Raw genomic sequence first — 19413 nt, 5'->3', positions numbered from 1 at the left:
GCATGCAGTGTGGATGGTGATTGTTCTGCCTGTAATAGCAGGAGAAGATATTTTGGAGGGATGACCTATGCTAACCTCATCTCATGAAGAACATGAAGCTGACATGTTGAATCAGACCCTCGGTCCATCAAGGTCAGTATTGTCCACTCAGACTGGCAGTGGATCTCCAGAGTCTCAAGCTGAGGTTTTTCACGTCTATTTGCCTGGACCCTTTATAGTTGAAGATGCCAGGGAATGAACCTGGGACCTTCTGCTTACCAAGCAGGTGCTCTACCACTGAGCCACAGTCCCTCCCCAAATACTAATCACCAAGGATGTCCAGGGTCATAACACACAGGCAGGCAATTGCAACCCATCTCTTGCCTTGAAAGCCTTACAGGGTCACCATAAGTCAGCTGTGACCTAACAAAAAAAAAATAGGATGTTTGTGATACTTCTGTAGCTTTTTTTTTTTGCTCAGATCCTGTTTGTGTATAACTAGATCAGCAAGTATTTCAGCATTATCTTCACCAATGTGTTTAATAATAATGGATCCACACCAAATCACAAAATGTTCTTTGATGTAGCAGCAAGAATAAGAGTTCTGCCAAAGTCTGAATTTTCTACATAGCCCAAATAGATTCCATCTTCAAATAATTCATCAAAAGTACTCTACAAACACTGGCATGGATCTAGCTCTTCTGTTCAGTGGCTGCCTTCTGCACTTCGGTCAGGTTTGTTGGAAGGCATTCAGGACTGGACAACTTCATACTATTGGAGGGGAAATGTATATTTCTAAACTGCAGTAAGCACAGCAGGGAGAACTCTGCGCTAAATTCCCTCCACTGATGTGGTGGTTGACTACTGTGAAGAAGCTTTTTAAATGTGGTGTGACATTCCAAAGTATCCCCTAAACCCTACTTCTGCCACCTCACTGGGTGTAATGTGGTTTTTTAAAAAAAATTGCTAAATACTACAGTGAGTAGTGGCCAGATGATGTATAAAATATGTGAAGTACTGGATAATATATTTTAAACTATTTTTGTGATATTAACTTCAAGGGTTCTGTCCCAGGCATTCTGAGAAGCATTCCAAAGGAACATAGCAATGTCAATGCTTTCGTTTAACATGGTGGCTGTCTTTACAATTTTTACTATATTGTATCTTTATGGGGAACCATAAAGTTGGAAAGGACCTCCAGGGTCATCTAGTCCACCCTGCACAATACAATAAATTAACAAATACCTACCCCCCCCCCGTGACCCCTGCCCAGAGATGGCAAAAAATCTCCATGATCTCCAGACCTGGAGAAAAATTGCTAACTGATCCTAAATTGGCAGTCAGCATTTCCCAGGGCATGTAAGAAAGAGCCATGAGAACTACGCACTGATGCAACCCTTCCCGCTCTCCTCATGATCTGCCTAAATTCACCAAATCAGCATTGCCCTCAGATGACCATCTAGCCCTGTTTAAAAACCTCTAAAGAAAAAGAGCTCACCACCTCCTGAAGAAGCCTATTCCACTGAGGAACTGCTGTCAGGAAATTCCTCCTAATGATTTTAGGGAAGACCTGGAGCAGGAGGGGCTTCTCTTGATGAAGCATGAAGGCACCTGGCTGAGTGTGTGTGTTTGAGAGAGAGCTTTGCACCAATATTTTCAATTAAAGACGCAAAAGGTTGTGGTTGGGGCTCTCTGACACCCCACGTTAAATGCTATGGTGAACATGATGCAAAATGTTCACAGTGCCACTGGAGAAAAACATGAGGTGTTTCTCAGCCTTTCAGCTTTCACCCCTATGGCTGTGGCAAGGCTCCCACAAGCCCCACTATAGCTATAGGCCTGCTGCGTGGGAAGAGTAACTTTAGTTCCATACCCTTCAGGCCCTTGGAGGCAAGAGAACTGGATGTGGTGAAAAAATATAACAGTGCCCAGACCTGGGTGGCTAAGGTAGCGGGGTAGGGAACGTTGGTTTTCCGATGTTTTTTTGCCTACAACTCCCATCAGCCCCAGCCATTGGCCATGCTGGCTGGGGCTGATGGGAGTTGTAGGCAAAAAAAACATCTGGAGAGCCAACCTTCCCCACCCCTGGTAGCCTGATCTCGGAAGCAGGGTTGGCCAAGACATACCAAAGCACAGGAAGTGGTGTCTTATTGGTGTTACAAGGTTCATAAGGTTCCTTTCTAAAAAGGATATGTAATTTAGAAGTTATGTGCTTTTGTTTTCTTTTGGATGAGAAGAGGACAGAAGAATAATGAGGAATTGGAATGCATCTCTCTTTGTAACCGCTGGATGGAGTGTACGGAACACTCAATTTTGTTTTAGCGCTTTTATCGTGAGCGCTTTTACCTTCATTGACTCAATTTCCCAGAACGCACGGCGCTCGCCCTTCACCTTCGCGGCCGCCGTTACCTAGGGACCAATGTTCTTCCGCAGTTCGCCCTTTCCTCCCCGCCTCCGCTTGGAACCCTTCGCTGCTGTTGCGCCGGCGCACCACTTCTTCCTGTCAGGGCGTAACTACATCTCCCATGTGTCTCTGCGGCAACCACTGTCTCGTTAGGCGGCGGCGGCGTCACGTGACGCCGGCTATATAAACGGAGAGGCTGCGCCGGCAGCCCTATTGTTATCGCCGAGCGGAGCCGGGGCAGGTGGTCTGTCCGGTCCGGGCTGTCGCTGCCAGAGCCGCCTCCGCCGTCGGTTCCCTGCTCTTTCCCCTCCCCGCCCAAGGCACGGAGCTGCTAACTGACCATCTTCCCCTCCCCAGGGGACCTCGGGCTTCGCCCTGCAGCCCCGGCCTGTGCAGAGGGAGGGGAGGAGGCACCGGCGGGCGGGAGGAACCCCTACCCGGTAAGAGGCTTCCATGACGGCTTGATGGGGTGGAGGAGAAAAGGGTGTGTTTTTCCAAGGGGCGGCGCTGAGGGACGCCCCCGTTATTTTATTTTATTTTTTTGGTTGGGTAAGAAAATGTATGTTAATCTGTGCTCCCGTCTCCCCAAAGACATCTCATTCCTGTTAAGTGGGGTTGTCTTTGGGGTTTGATCCCCCTCCCCCGTCATATTCCATCACAAGATAGGAAATTCTCTTGATTTCGCTTTTTTTTTTAAGGGGTGGGCGTCTGGCCTTTCCTAACCCCATCCCCCCCACCCTTAGCTGTCTTCACTGAAGGCTGTTCTGGGTTCGCGTTACTGTTTCTTCTCATAACCCTTTTAACATTGTAGGACTCAAGTGTCAAAGTTTTCCTTTTAAATCTTTGTTACCCTTGTTGGTTAAGGAAGGGGATACCTTTTAGCCAGGCTGGGTGAAATAGGTCTCCCCGCCCCCCCCAATAATGCAGCACTTTGTTCTTGTGGTTTTTTCCCCCTTTTCTCAATATATGTTTACTGTCATTAACATCAGATGCATTAAGATGCAGCTGAGGCCTATATACGGGTATGCATGTCATGGTTTGGTACCTTGTTATAAACTTGGTTTTTGCCTTTTGGGTTTAAAGCTGCTGTCTTAAGTCTATCTGGCACAGAAAGGGCTGCAGTTAATTATCGTTTCGGCTTGCTGCTTAATAATAGACCTGTAGCTACTGACAGGTGAGGTCAGCAGCTGTCTCTTGGTGAGGCAGCTACTATGTAGTATATGAAGAAGGGAGCTGCTTTCAGGTGGACTTCTTGAAATTTCTTGTGTAAGCTACTGGACTGTGGGACTGAGCAGTAATATTGTGGCAAGGGCTCGTGTGTGAGGAGGTACTCTTTCACTGGATCAAGAGTGTACCCTGCGTGTGCTGATAATTTCCATCCTCTGCTGCATTCCTGTGCGAGGCTCTTACCTCATGATTTCGTAGATTGTCGTGGTACCCACTGGCACCCACCAAGCGTTTTTATAGAAAGTGGCTGGAACCAAGAGGGACTCCTACCAAGCATGGCTTCTGATCAGCTATTAGAGAACCAACTGATTCTGCAGATTAAAATAATATTGTTTCTTTTATAGTTGCCCACACAGTGTTGGTTTTATCCCCTCTCTCTTCTTGCCCAGAATATTTTTTAAATCATTCTTCCCTCATCCTCTGCACTTGGGCTTCCTCGCCCCCCCTTCTCCCCCTGTGTCTGTCTGTGCCATTCTGTGGTTGTCCCCACCGCCCTGTGTCAGAATTCCAGAGGTGCCTGCAGCCTCAAAAAGGATGGGAACCCCTTACATAGATTCTTACAGCTGCTTTGTGGTTGCTCAACCAGTGATGTATTGTGTATGCAATTCTTCATCCTCTAGAGCAGAGATGTGAAAATTATGGCGGAATTAGAGGGTAAGATGAGTGATTGTGGCAGGACAGTATGGCATTTGTAAGAAGGGCTTTCCACATTGATGGAGTATAGAAGTGACTCACTAGAAGTGCTGTTCTGACATATGCATCAGGAGACCCCATTCATTCTGATCAACAGGCAGTGATTTTTCTTTTGGGGACTTGAATGCTTTTAGAGAGCTATTATTAGGAGCACTACTTCATGCTCTTTAGTTATGTTTTTAGTGTATTCATACTAGAGAAGGGAAGTGTTCAGATATCTGACTTGGTCAGAGGAAGCCTGAAGAAATGCTATAGGATTTCTTTTTGATCCTTGGAAGCTCTTGTGCTTCTAGTACCTCTCTTTAGACAGCCTCTCTTTTGCCCCATCTCTTAGCTCTCAGGGACCAGGCCAGAAGGTCATAAGTGACAATACTTCCATGTTTATTTAAAGTAATACTAAATATCAGGGAAAGGAGATGGAATGTTTTTTTTAAAAACTGAGCTGTGTTGGCACATCCTGAGTCAGGATATGCTTCCTCCCACTCTTCCATTGTGACACATTCACAGTTAGTTGCCATCATTCATTTGGTAGCTGTGTGTGGTAGTTCTCCCCACCCCCCCCTCCATTTGCGTAGATGTTTGAGGCATAAAATAGTCCCTGTTTAATCACAGGGGAGAGGTGAAGAATACCTCTTCAACTTCTTTAAGAGTAGTTTTGTTATTCTCTCAAAGTGCAGTGACACGTTACACAAATTGGCCTAATGCTTTATGTACCAAAGCAAGGCATTGCAGGTATACTGAAGAGCAAAGGTTAATAAGGTGGGAGCTTGGGGATGGTGATGATGGAGGATACAACCTGTTTGCTAGACTGACCCCACATCTCTCCCCCCGTACTCCAATGGGCTGGGAAGAAGAGAGGCTTCATTTTCTCACCTCGCACAGCATTTTTGAGAAATGCTGCGACGCCCTATAGCTCAAGGAAAAGGTGGAGTCATTCATGGTGTGTATCACCACCGCCACCAGAAAGTGAGAGGGCTGAAGCATCCTCTGATTCTTCCTAATGTGTTGGATGGTTACTCATGCTGTGTGAAGAGAGTTCCTCTCTCCTGGCCAACAGTTTGATGATGTGAAGAGAACTTAAGGGAGGAGATCTCAGTGTGATCTAAATGTGTTGGCCAGAGAAGAGACTCTTGGTCAGTGGCTGGTATACTTCAAATGTCTGTCTCCAGGTCGTTGTTGAAGCCCTAAGAGAGGCAATGATATTTGCTCCTTAATTGGGATTTTGTGATTATGTGTCCTTAAGTGTTCTTTAAAGCTATTTGTAGTGATTTTCAGGTTAGAGCAAGTGGCCATCTCTAGGGCGCTCCTCCTGCATTCCTCTTTTTAAAGTGTCCGACGAGTTTCTATTCTCTTAGGCACTGTCTATTTGGCTGCTATAAACTGCTAAACAGTAGTTCTAGTGTGCATGACGAAAGTAGAAATAATTGGCCTTCTGATAGTGCAGGTGATCTTAGGCCCATAGTAGATGATAGAACAGCTGGTACTGGAGTTTTTGCCCAGAGCTTGCCATCCTTTTGGTTCAGGACCAGTGATGTCATAATGATTTTTCTAGGATATTAGCTTTCATGGTCTCTGACATGACCCATGAAGAGTCTGCCTTGCTTTCTGTGTCCAAGACCACAAACATAAAAATGGTGTTAATGGAGCTGACATCAAACATATTGTTTAGGAAGGTTATTATATGCTCATAGAAAATTCCAGATGGCATGCCTGCTTTTGAGCAGATTCAGGTTTAGTTTGATTCTCCCAGAGTTGTTGGACTGCAGAAACCATTTTGACATGGTTGTGAAATAATTTGTTTCATGTTTTATACTACTGCATATGGCACTGCTGCTACTATGTGGAGAATGAGAAGTCTGGATTGTCAGTTATCTCTTGTAAATTCTGCAGCTCTCCACTTTCAATCAAAGATACAGTATGGTCATGAGACCCTGCAGCTTCAAGGTGTGCAGAATAGACGTGAAGGCATGCCCATAAACCAGTTGGGCCTAGTGACCCTCTGAAAGAGTGAAGGAATGTAATACGTGGAGCTGACATACATTAATGTCTGACAGAGGAGCAAGATGAGCTGTCTGCTCATCATAGAACTGCATTCTAAAACAGTACATATTTAAACAAGTTGCAGGAAAATTGTAGTTTCTTAGTGGCCTGAGACTTCCTCATTCCTTGATCTCATTTGCAGGCTGTGCACAAGCACAGATGATGATGTAATGATACATGGGGTTCTGGTGCATAATTGAACAGTCATCTCCTGCAATCCAAATGTTATAACTGCTTTAAAACCCAAACAGCATTAAAGCATATTTGGTTGGGTGGGATCACATTTGCAGTTGGACTGCCTTCCCAGTGCTCCTTCCTTATTCTGTGGAAGTTGTGAAGGTTGTGCTTTGTCCTACTTCTTGCACACTCACATGTGTCTAGTCAAGAGAATGAGCACTGTGGAAGTCACACTTATGTTAACTACTCTACAACTAAGTATGATAGTTTGTGTAGAGACTCCTTTGGATTCTCATCTTTTCTTACATGTGTGGTAACTTCACAAGCAATGTATGCAAGTAGGAATATGTCTCATTTCTTCACCCAAAGGGTGATTAACATGTGGAATTCACTGCCACAGGAGGTGGTGGCAGCTGCAGGCATGGCCAGCTTCAAAAGGGGATTGGATAAACATATGACTCAGAGGTCCATCAGTGGCTATTAGCTGCAGCATATTGTTGGAACGCTCTGTCTGGGGCAAGTGCTGCTCTGTATTTTTGGTGCTTGGAAGGGACAACAGTGTGAGGACTTCTAGTGTCCTAGTCCCACTGAGGGACCTCCTGATAGTACCTGGTTTTTTTGGCCACTGTGTGACACAGAATGTTGGACTGGATGGGCTATTGGCCTGATCCAACATGGCTTCTCTTATGTTCTCAGTCCCCTTGTAGAAAAAGAAATTAATATGCCAAAGAAATTGCTGCTCCTTACTGAGACTTTCCAGCACCAGTCTACATGAAGCATTGCATGCTGTCAGACCTTGTGGGCCTTTCTGCAAGTAACTAAAACCCGGGGGGACAGCCAGAGGTGCAAGGCCCCAAAGCATCTTAACTTGTCATTCTTTGTGAGCGGGACCAGGTCCAATTCTGGACATCCGTGTTACGTTTGTATGGCGGAAGGAGGGTTGTTGAGTTGTACGTTTTTGTTTCTATGTGTGCTGTTTGCAAGCCCCTGTGAATCCCCAGTGTGGGAGAAAGACAGGCTAAGAATACTTAAACAGATGACCATTTTAAAAAACCCAGTTGTATGGATTGTTCTTCGCTTGTGCAGGGCATCAGCGTTAATACCAGTATTAAATCATCTTGTATTGAGCAGAGTCACCTAATCTGACCAGTGAGATTGCAGTGGCAAATGTTACGCCAAGTATATTGCTACAGGGTATTCCTGATGCTTTCACAGCAGGAGGTTACTGGGTGTTGGTGTACTTGTTGGGCCTCGACATGTTTCATCAAGTCTTCTGACGACATCACCTTAGACGGATGCCATTTTGCTCCTCTGCAGTGAATGGTGCCTTTTCGTTCTGGGCTGCATTACTTCTGCAGGGTGTGTGTGATGCCTAATATATAGCAACTGTGAAATCAGACACCGAGGAATTCCTGGTGAGCTGATTTTCATTGCAGAAGGGTCTAAAATTGTGAAGGTTAAGAGGGGGTTAGCCTAGAATAGCCTGGGAATTTTCTGTGGGACATTATATCTTTTAGCCTTCTGTATGCCCGCTTCCTGCCCTGTTTCCAAGTCCCAAGTTGGCTTCCATTGATGAGTTACATTTTTACATTTTTTTTTAAAAAAAAGCATTCCTTGAAATAACACTGTGGAGTCCCAAAATAGCTAGAGCCTTTTGCTAACAATAGAGGGAACAGGTGGCTGTTCTGATAGAGCTCGTGCTAGAAGTGGGCGGGGTTAAGCTGTCAAGCCAGTCAATGGGACCACACTGTCTTTGCCCCTTTGCCGGCAAGGTCGATCATCAAGGGAAGGGCAGAGGGACCAGCAAGTTCGGTTCCACTGTCCAGTGGATAGACTCAGAGTGTACTGCACCTTACAACTTGTGTAGGCTACAGTTCCTTCAAACAGATATGGAATCCTGTTTGTGTTCTGTTCATGAGCTGCTCTTACACCCAGACTTTTAATTAGGAATTAAAAAGGTAAGGTAGTCCCCTGTGCAAGCAGTGAGTCGTTAGCAAGCCATGGGGTAACATCACATCATGATGTTTTCCTGGCAGACTTCTTACAGGGTAATTTGCCATTGCCTTCCCCAGTCATCTACACTTTACTTGCAGCAAACTGGGCACTCATTTTACCGACCTTGGAAGAATGGAAGGCTGAGTCAACCTTGAACTGGTTAGTTGAACCCAGCTTCCACCAGGATCGAACTCAGGTTGTGATTAGGGCTTGGACTGCAGTACTGCAGCTTTACCACTCTGCACCATAGGGCTCCTTTAATTAGGTAAACCGCTTTCTGAATATCAGGTGCCCCTGGTTGTACTTCATTACTCTGCCTTGGGTACAAAATACTGTATTTCTGCAGATTGCATCTCCAGTTTAGTTGTCTGTGGGTAGCAATTTAATCGTTCCTTTATCTGTACCCCAGAATGCGTCTGACTTGAATAACGCTACTGTCTTCTGCATCCGATCCCACCCAGTGCAGATGTGGCAGTCATCCACCCACTTCCTAGTGATTAAAAGTAGAAGTGGGCTTTTCAGCCAACTGGCAGCCTTTATCCTTCTCTTTAGCCATCCTGCCATAAACAGGAATTTGTGTTTATGGCTATTAAGGCAGTTTGCTGTTTTTGATAGACAGGGTTGATAGCTCTGCCTGACTTACCATAAAACTTGCATGGCTGCAAAGAAACCATGGTGTCGATTCCTGCTGCTAGTTTCAGCTTTTGGGCCACTATAAACAATTTTCAGGATAGTGTGCAAGCTCTTTCCAGCCTTTTCAGCTTCTCTTACAGCTGCAGCTGTATCCAGTAGGGGGAAAGAGGACATAATTTGCAGTGAAGCTTGCCATGGCTGCTGCACCAGAATTGACCTGGGATTTGATTTTGGCTCACCGCAACTGCTTACAGCAATGTTTACAACATTTCAGACAATTGTGGTCTGTGTTTCCCCTCCGAATTATAAGTGAGAGACATATTTCATCCCTACACCTGAAATAGTTTTGCTTTGACAGTGTGATCCTTTTCAGGTTTAATCAGAAACATTCCTTCAGCCCCATGGGACTTTCTCTCAGGTAAGTGTTCATTGAGCTGCAGCCTTAAGAGCGAGTAGTAATTGCTAGTTCTTAAAGAGCTTGTCAGTTGTTGGTGTTCCAGAGTAAGTTACTGTTCTGAACATCTTCCTGAGGACGAGAGCAGTGATTCATTCAGAGGCTCAGTGGACAGCGTCTGCTGAGGATGAGTAATTCCGCTTCCTTCATCCAGTCCTACCCGGTGCAGATGTGGCACTCACCCATTCCCAGCATTTGGCTGACTGGAAGCAGGCAAGGCCAGAGTAGTGAATCATGGAGAAAGCTGCAAATAAACTTCTTCTGTGGATGGGTGTTCTGGGCTCTTGTGAGTATTTACTCTTCATAGCTTGCTGGTTTGCACTGGCATACAGCTTGATAACTGCTGGCTTATAGCATTGAACAATAAGCTTATATTTATGAGTTCATGGCCTTATTTTCACATTCTGCCATCACTTGCTTCAGAAACATTTCCCTCTAGAATTGCATTACCCACCTTCCCCTTTCTAGTATCTCATTGAACGGAGATTCCTAAATAGATGAGTCCTTATCCTTTCACCGTCTCCTATGACAGTAGGCAGGGAGATAGTAGAAGCACAGTGATTTTTTCAGTACCATTTAAAGCTAGCGTTGCAGTAGTTGCCAATCTGGTGAAAGTAAGGTCATGGGCAAGAAGTTTGTGCTTCTCTCATAGCTGTTTCAGGCTGCCTGCCAACTCTAGAAGACAATGCAGCATTAAATTACATAGCTGTTGTCCTCGGTTGGCTGTTCACACACATTTGTTCTAGAAGGAGTTTTCTTAAAACCTCAAGGTTGTGTTGCAGAGAATCAGGTAGTGATATTCCAGTCACATAAATACATCCGACAAGGAGTTGTCTGTTTTATTACCCTTGGCTCAAGCAGAGGATTTTGTGCTAGGAGTTATTTTAGAGCTGAATCGATGTCTTCCTTAACCAAATGGTTTTTAAAAATCAGCCCTAGAATAGTAGGATCAGAGTACTGTAAAGGCGCGATCAGAGGCAGGTTGGGGCACTTAGCGGGCACTGCAAATAGCTCAGTTCCTGTTTGAAATGGAGAATCGCAGTCAGACACTGCAACCCAGCGTGCCATTGTATTGCATGGGTAGTGCTGGTGCAGTCATACAGTTGCCTCGTGCTGTTTGGTTAGTATGTTTTTAATATAAAAAAATAGCCCTGGCACATGTGCAGAAGCACAGTGTGGAGGGAGGAAAACCCGCTGGGAATGGATTGGTGGATTCACACTGCCAATCTGTTTCATTTGCACTCCCCTGCATTCAGACATCCAGAAACGTAGAGGGAATGCACAGGAAGCCAGTACCACTGGATTTCACCTGGTATCTATTTACCCTGTCTCCAACTTATCTTCCAACGGGATGCTGACGACTGGGGAACAGCTGGTGGATGTGGCTGTGTGAACCATCCAGTTAAACCCTTCCTGGTAAGGCAACTACTTTGGCTTAAACTGCCTGTGTGATCACAACTCTAAGTTGCAGCATGGCTGGTTCCCTGTCTTTGCAATCTAGAGGGGTCGAAACTTTCCTAGAACAAGTATATTTACAGAAAACACTAGTTGTCTGCTCTGTCTGAGACTCTGCAGACTCGAGGAACATCCTGTGAACCTGGGTTGATGTTCTCCTTCCTTCAAATTGTGGAGCTAGCTCTGGGAGGAGGAGTGTCTGCACCTGTGTTCTGTGAACACAATAGGCACCGTATCATTGTCTGCAAACCCACTTCTGATTATGTTTATAACTTGTTAGCAAAATGTCAGTACAAATGTAACACTAGTGGTAGTACTCTGTAACTAAAGAGGCAAGGATACCTGCATGAAGATAGTATCTGCAGGTGAGCTCCGGAGGAGGTGCTCCAAAAAACTTAAATCATTAGTATAAGATTGTTATGTTTGTGTTGAGATGAAGGTGGTGAGGAGGAAACAAAAAAATAGGGTTTTAAACCTGGAACAGTTAGGTAGTCTGGAAAGGGGGGGATTTAACTGTGAAGGTATGATATATATGTTTATGATTTTGCTGTTGATTTTCTGGAAAAGGTTGCCTAACACTGAATATTGGGTTTCATATGTTTGCGGTACATATTTATGGAAAGCTTAACAATGAGGAATTCACAGATGTTCTGATCTTGGTTTAGAGAAACTGATGATAAAACCAAGAACATAGCAAACACTGCCAGAACACGTACTGCTGCAATGAGATTCTTTTTAAGGGGGATGGGGCGAGGGGATTTTGTTTGGTTTTTAAAAATGAAACTACCTTTCACCTAGTAAGGCTGATGAAATTCACAGTTACTTAGATCAATATACAAATTTTATTGCAAGCCTTGGGTGTCATATCATTTCTCTGGAAAGTTCTAAATTGGCTCATAATATAAAACAGCATTTTGGACACGCAAAATTGTATATTCTGTATAGCACCAATACTTTGTTTTAGATTGTTTTAAACTGTAAATTGTTTATGTCTTACTGTTTTAGAGCGAAATTGAGATGTTGGTTTTATTATGATTGTTAGCCACCCTGAGTCCATTCCCTGAGTCCATTTGGAATGGGTGGGATATAAATAGAAAGTAAATAAAATATATAAGATGCTGCTTACTTAATCTGGTGTTTTAGTTCTAGGCATGGACAGTGATGTGGGGTGGAAAATTTTCAGTGCAAATTTTTTTCTATGGGAAATTTTCTTTTCCATATAGCCTGCTTACCTAAAGTTGTCATGGCTGTTGTATTCCAAATTGGTCGCCATGTTAGATGGGCTAAATGAGCGATATAAAGTCTCCACAAATTCTGGCAATTGTACATGGTCCAGGCTTGTTCAGTGTATTTCCCTTATTTGCTAACATTATTTAACTGTTTATTTAAGCTGGAACTGGAAAAAATTCCTATTAAAAATTTCCTGCAAAATCCATGCTCCACTGGAAATGGTCACTAGTAGCAGCTCTCTCACACCTGAGCAAGGGCCTCCAAAAATTACGTGTAAATCTCCAAGGAATTCTGGGTAAGCCTAGGAATAATTTGTAGCTTGAGGAGAAGTGATGTGTATTCACTCCTTGAGTTTGTTTGGCCAGATTGGGGCGGGGGGGGGTGAGCATTTTGCAAATAGATTTTACCCAGAGGATTTGGGGGGCATCCCTCTCCCCCCACTATAACCAAAACAGCAAGAAAATGGAAGCCTTGGGTAAGTGGCTGGCAGATCTTTGTATAATAAGCCATTGGCTGTTCCATTGAGAGGAGTCCCCAGATTTGATCAGACAAGCAAAGGGATTGCATAGCATCTTCCAATTCCCACTCCAGATCATTTGGGGCTTGCCTACCATTCTGTGGTGCAGTGGGGGAAAAAATCATTTGGGGATGTTTGTCTAGCTCGAACAGAGCTGCAACCTGTGTTGTGAATGTGATGAGGTCTAAAAATAGACTTAGAGCAACATCATTGTCTGCACATGTGCAGGATCATTATTGGCACTACGAGTTAATTTAGAATTCTTGAGAAGCAGGCTCCCTGCCCCAGCTGCTACAAATGTCTTAGTGCTTGTAATTGTGAAGCGCTAACTGGTGGCAAGGGTGGGATGGGCTGAAGAAAAGAGAACTTGGTAGTTACAGGTTATTTCCATCTTAGAGTGCTTTCTCTTTCTACTTAACTGCCACCACCACATGTATTCCTCATTGAAACTGGAAAGCTGTCCATCTGGGCAGGAGTCCCAGTAACCCTTAAAGTGGAAGCGGAGAGAGTTGCAGTCACAGCCTGCAAGTATGATAGTGGTCAGCCATACAAGGATGTAAAAAGAACCCTGCTGGATTGGACCAGTGGCCCACGTAGAGCATGCTGTTTCATGCAGTGCCTGGCCTGTTGCGCTGTATGGTCAACAAGCCTCTGTGGCTTGTGCTCCAGTCAGGAGTGCACTTCCCAGCCCATTTGCCATCCTACTTGCTAGCGCCTTCTTTTAAAGTTTTGAAAGGTTAAAAGCTGAGTAGCTTTACTACTCATGTATGTGCTTGAAGGCCATTTTTGCTGGCCTCAAGCAAGGAGAAAAGTGGAATGTTGCAACATTTCTGTAAGAAATGTTTTCATTACCATGTCGCATCATAGTTATGTGTCATTGTCTATTTTGTTTACTGACTTAATGCTTTAAGTGCATGCTAGGTGATTTATGATAAAAAAGATACATTATGTGACCTCAGAGGGCTCACATATCTTAAGAGCTACTCAATAAAGGCGTTATTTAATGCGGAGATTAACCTGAACCATCTATACACACGCAGATTCCCTCATCCTCAATTGGAAGATACAATCTGTCAGCCGTTAGTACATCAGAAAATGCACATTGTTGATATCAGTCCAGTTTAGTCACTCAGAGTGAGCAAGAACATTTTCCAAGCAACCAGGCAGGAAGCTTTTGTAAGGATGAAAAGAGCCAATGATTCCTTCTCCCTCCCACTCAGTCAATCAGTATGCCACAAATGACGGCTTATGGGTGTCTGTGAACAGGCAGCTAGAGTAACTTGTAGAATTATTTGTAGGGGTGAATTAAAAGTTGTGTGTGAACAAGTAGGATATTAGTCTGAGCAACTTAAAGAGAATGTGTGTGTGTGGTTCTTTAACTATATTTTGAAACAAAGCAGGAGTCAAGTTGCACCTTTAGGACCAACGAAGTTTTATTCAAAATGTAAGCTTTCATGTGCGCATGCACACTTCTTCAGACGAGGAATCGGGTATTTTGAAACATGTTTGAATCCTGAAGTCTGCAGCTGAAAGGGACCGATTCAGTCCTTGGCCCAGGAGATTGATCTATCTGCATAGCAAGAATCTTATTAAGGGATGCTTTGCTGTGCTTTCACTGAAATATCATGCTGGTGGTTCATGAAACTGCTGTTCAGGTGTGCCCTCCTGTGCAGGTGTGCCCTGAGACTGGGCACAGGAGAAGGAGGAACCAGGAGTGAGATGAAGGAACAGAATCATGGAATCATAGGCACATTAGCTGGAAGCTGAGAGTAGGCCTGTAATTTAAAAAAGTGGTGTTGCCTGACCAAGAGTAGCATATATGTCCTAATTTAAGTGGAATGGTGGGGAAAGATGGCAGGATACCAGTTAGTTTCTCTGGAGCAGAGATCTTTAAATGTACAGAGTTCTTGATACTTAAAATACCAAATCAGGATTAGGCAGTAACAACGAAAAGGCCAAAATAACACATCTTCCACCCACAGTTCTGAGCTCAGTCTTGTGAGCGGAAAAGGTTAATCACAGGTGCTCTTTCTGAAGGAGGGCAGATTAGTAATTTCTCAGTTTGAAAAATAATTATTTGAATGCCTCTCTGAGAACTTTCTGATGTATAGCTTAGGGGTCAGTGATCTTTTTTTTTTTTACAGTATATTGATGTTAACGTGGCGTATGTGAAAAATTGGCTTCCAAAGACTTGAGTTTTAAACCCCTACAGCTCATTCCAAGGTTAATGTTCCCTTGTCAAGAAGCTGTGTTTCCTTACCAGAAGAGCTACGTTGATAATGTTTGTGTAGGAAAGGGAGTCTTCTGCTTGCTTGAAAGAAGGACACAGTGCCCGCTTTCAAGCATGTAAAAGCAAGTCACTGCTTCCTCCTGCTAATTCTGCTTCTTGTCCAGGCAGGTAGCCATTTTTGCCTGAGGCAGGTCAGAAATGAAAGCGGGGAAGGGGGCTACAGCTGGATTTAGTGACTGCGACTTGCCGTTTGACCGATAACTACATGCTAGTTTACACCTATGTGAATTTCGGTGTTAACTGTGTTGCTGCTCACTATGCCATTGGTACTTAACCGCACTCAATGTATAGTTTTTGTTTGTATGCTGTGAGTGTTTCATTTTGAAAAGGCTGGAACTCTGACTTCCACAGAGGTTCTTGCAAGGTGTTAGGGTGAAGAGAGGATCACAGTTTCTGTGTTTCATATTGAATGCCATTGTGGGCCCTTTTTGCAAAGGATGAGACAAAGTCCATGCATTGTGGTGGTCTGTCACAGTGTCCCCACTTCCAGCTGGCTTGCTTCCCCTGAGCAGTCATCCGTGATACTTGTGGTTCTTCTTTTGGAGCACTGTGGGTTGGTGGCAAGTCCAGTCTTTGGCCAAGATGTCTCTTTAGTTTTTCCATTCTGATTTTCAAGGCTGGTTCGTGCCTGCATTGCCACCACTTGATGATTTACAACTGAATGTGTGTGTGGATTCTGCTTGAAATTTGAGAGTTTATAAGAGGTCTCTGTGGTTCACCGGCTGCACTTTGCACATGCAAAGTTAATTCCTTTCTAGCCATGATATAGTTACATTGGCCGGTGCACAAAGGTGAGGTTGAGCTTTAAAACTGAAATACATAAACTAATTTTCCCCACAACAAAGGCTGCATTTACCCCTGAAATGCAAATTCTTTTGTGGTAAGGTCTTGAAGTGAACCCATAACAGGCTGGAAAGTACAAGTGAAAGTCCTTTTCAGCGCTCAAGCATGCCAAAAGATAGTAAGCCCCCACATATAGGGAGGACATTTCTTATGAACAAGAGGTAAGTGCTCAGGTCTGCAGTAGTTGTGTTGTTTTTGCTGAGCGAGAATTGGGCCTTGAGTGTGACTGCATTGGCACTGCTAGTTCTCATCCAGCCTTTGCTTTCTGGATTAGCTCTTGCCAACAGGAAGTCCTCGCAGATGATCTCAACATACATTCTGGCCCCTTTCCATCCACAATGCTAATGAGTTGACATAAGGACTTCTGACTGTGACTCAGGTCGGTTGCGGTGGCATATGACATTTGTGGGCAGTGATCACCTAAATGGGAAAGAGCTTACAATTAGGGTTTTACTGGAAAAGCAGCAACTAAAACAGTCTGTAATTTATTAACTTTGACTGAAAACAAGGGATCTCCCTAAAGCATGTGTGTTAAATTCAACTGTTCATCATAACCTGAACATAAAGTTCTCATACCTTTTCCTCTCTGCATGTTTATTTATTGTTCTACTAATAGTCCAGAAGAAGATTTAACATACTGTTTTGAAAGTCCCTGTCTAGACTAGAGTTTGAATCCTAATCTACCTTTCTGCTCATGGAAGAAAGAGAGGCCATATTTTACTGATCTCCTTTTCTTATGGCAGCCCCCACCTTCAACCTCAGTGATGTTTCTGGAGGTGTGTGTGTGGGGGGGCCTACTGACTTGTGGGGGTAAAATTTTCCATGGCATAAAAGACTGCATTTGAGGGAAAGAGAAGAAGGGTGCTATTTATGTGCACCAGTTTGGTATAGTGGTTAAGTGCGTGGACTCTTATCTGGACGAACTAGGTTTGATTCCACATTCCTCCACTTGCAGCTGCTGGAATGACCTTGGGTCAGTCATAGCTCTAGCAAGAGTTGTCCTTGAAAGGGCAGCTTCTGCGAGAGCTCTCAGCCCCACCCACTTCACAGGGTGTCTGTTATGGGGGAGGAAGATAAAGGAGATTGTGAGCCACTCTGAGCTTCAGAGTAGAGGGTGGAATATAAATCCAATATCATCATCACCATCATCATCACCTCCTCCTTCTCCTCCATAGAATCATGCTTGTGGTCCCCCCACCCCCACATAATTTATATTCCATTATTTACAAGGGAATAGTAGTTATTTTTGTATTGATCCAGAGTTTGTATTGATCGCTTCTCTTTCAGCATTTCAGGTTAAAATGTGTGCTGTCCTGTTACTTTTGTATATTCAGAGAAAAATAGTATTTTCTTCCCTTGGCCTATGTAGAAGTGTTAAAAAGCCTTCAAATCATACATGAGCCTGAATGGAACTAATTGTAGAGACCTCTGAAGTACTAATGTTGGCATTTCATCTTCCGATGCTTCTGTTTTGAACAGCCTTGAAGTATGAAACGCTTGACTTTTTCCCCTTGATGTGGCCAAATGAAGCGTAGTGGAATAAACGTGGCTTGTTCAAACTGCCCTCTGCTCTTGGTGATCAAGTGTTTAACCAGAGCATGTGTGAGAACTTAATTCCTGTTGCTTTGAACACATGCCTGAAGAACAAATTTCAAAAGCTTGCAACATTTCTCAGTTTGTGGATCCAGCATCATTTCAGTTTAGTGGCCAGTTTAGCGGCCAGCGTCATTTCAGTTTAGCGTGCATTCCTTTTTGTCTGTGCACTGTTTCCATTGTGCCTCATATGTAAGCTTTTGCTACACTAAAAGATTCCTGTGACTTCAGAACCGTGGACAAGATGGTGCCCAGGAAGGTGGGGGAGAGGGGTACAGCAGAATTCTGGTTATGGCTTTTCAAAAATGGCGTCCATGTGGTCACGCATCGGTGTGGCCCCAGAGCTGTAAGCAGGTCAGACACTGCACACAGTCATATGTGAGGGGTAAACATCGCCAGGTGAATAGGCTAAGGCTGTCCCTATTGCGCACTGTAATTCTGGTCAACAAATGGCTCTGTGTTAATTCCAGTCTTACCTCTGGATTTAGGACCCTTTTCAGACTTTGCCCCTCCATCTAATTAGCAACCTTATTAACTACCAGGATTAGTAACCTTATTAAGTATCAGGGTTTTGTTTGAAACCTTCATAACCTTTCATGAACATGTCGCAGCCATTTCTATGTGCATCTGCTCATGCATCTACACGCTTCTCTGTATTTTAACCCTGGCTCCTTTGCCCCCAGAGCACTAGACAGAAATGGCCTGTAAAACAATGATATATAAAGCACACGTCTGTCTCTGGCGGAGCCCAGATGTTCTATGAAAAGCAAGCACTCTGATGAGAGAGAGGAGTCCTTTAGCTTCTCATGTGTATAGCTGCCACTCCGGCCGAGGTGAGAGCTTGCATCTCTTGCAAATATAGCAGCTTCTAGCATGACTACTTAAATATTCCACAACTCGTGCACTCAGCTACGTGCTGGCCTCTCTCACAGGTGGGACAGCCTGCTGTGGTGAATTCTTAACCTTCACTGAGCCGGCAGCTGTTCTCCAGACAATAGGATCATTAACAATACAGACATTTTTCCTTAGCAGCCTAATTCTATCAGGCTGGCACAAACGGGCAGTCTCATCTTGCTTCCTGGAGCCAAAGGGAGGTGGGGAGAAGTCTTAAGGCTTGCATAATGCCAGGATTGTGGGCATTCAGAACTGGCAGGCAAGTCCTGCGGCTCCAAAGCATGCTTTTTGCTTGGATCCTAAACCTTGTTCCCAGTTGAACAAAGCTTGAGTCCAATGGCACTTTTAAAACTGACGAATTTTAATTCTATAAGCTTTTGTGTTGCCACAGAGCTTAAATTTTGGTCTGTTGCTTCAGACCAGGGGTCATTCCATAGAAAAAGAGATGCCGGAGCTCATTAGCACTGCTCATTTGCATATACCACACACACCCCCGACACCACTGGAAGGTGTACTAAATTATATCAGCTTAGCATCTACCTTAAAATGCTTCTTGAATTGTAATTGTCGTAATAAAACCTTACTCTCATCATACTTTTAAAATAACTTTCTCCTATGCGGCCACAGTGGCATGATGATGATTTCCATCTCTCCGCTTTATATGTTTTAGTTATTTTTCCTTCTTCTTTTTGGTGGGGAAAACATTAGAAAGTTTGTCAAATCTTGGAGTTCTGTAAAATTCTCACGGGGGGGGGGGGGAGGTTGAACAATGGAGCCCAGAAGCAAATATTTGGGGGGAGGGGGTTAGAAAGAGCACAAACTTTCAAAGTTCTGGAGCTCCACTTCTGTGAGCTCCTGCCCAAAATGAAACCTGCTTCAGACCAACATGGCATCCCATAATGCTGTAAGGCTCAAGCTACCTCAAAATATTATCAACATAAATATTTATTATATGGTGCACACAGTGGCAAAGATGAACATAAGGTCTG

The 19413-nt window shown here is 44.1% G+C and overlaps 1 protein-coding gene across 1 annotated transcript in view; it reads left to right on the top strand.

Moving 5' to 3' along the window:
* The first annotated feature begins 2591 nt into the window (after positions 1 to 2591).
* The window catches only part of CSRNP2 (cysteine and serine rich nuclear protein 2), a 40720-nt gene continuing 23898 nt past the window's right edge, over positions 2592 to 19413 (top strand). Inside the window, exon 1 of the mRNA XM_060252431.1 lies at positions 2592 to 2823. The gene's annotated coding sequence lies outside the window, so the exon portion shown is untranslated. The remainder of the gene's footprint in view (positions 2824 to 19413) is intronic.

This window comes from Heteronotia binoei, chromosome 13 (genome assembly GCF_032191835.1).
Source record: "Heteronotia binoei isolate CCM8104 ecotype False Entrance Well chromosome 13, APGP_CSIRO_Hbin_v1, whole genome shotgun sequence".
Lineage (NCBI taxonomy): Eukaryota > Metazoa > Chordata > Lepidosauria > Squamata > Gekkonidae > Heteronotia > Heteronotia binoei.
Note: the sequence above shows the minus strand (reverse complement) of the source record. Positions and strands in the feature narration are given on the sequence as shown.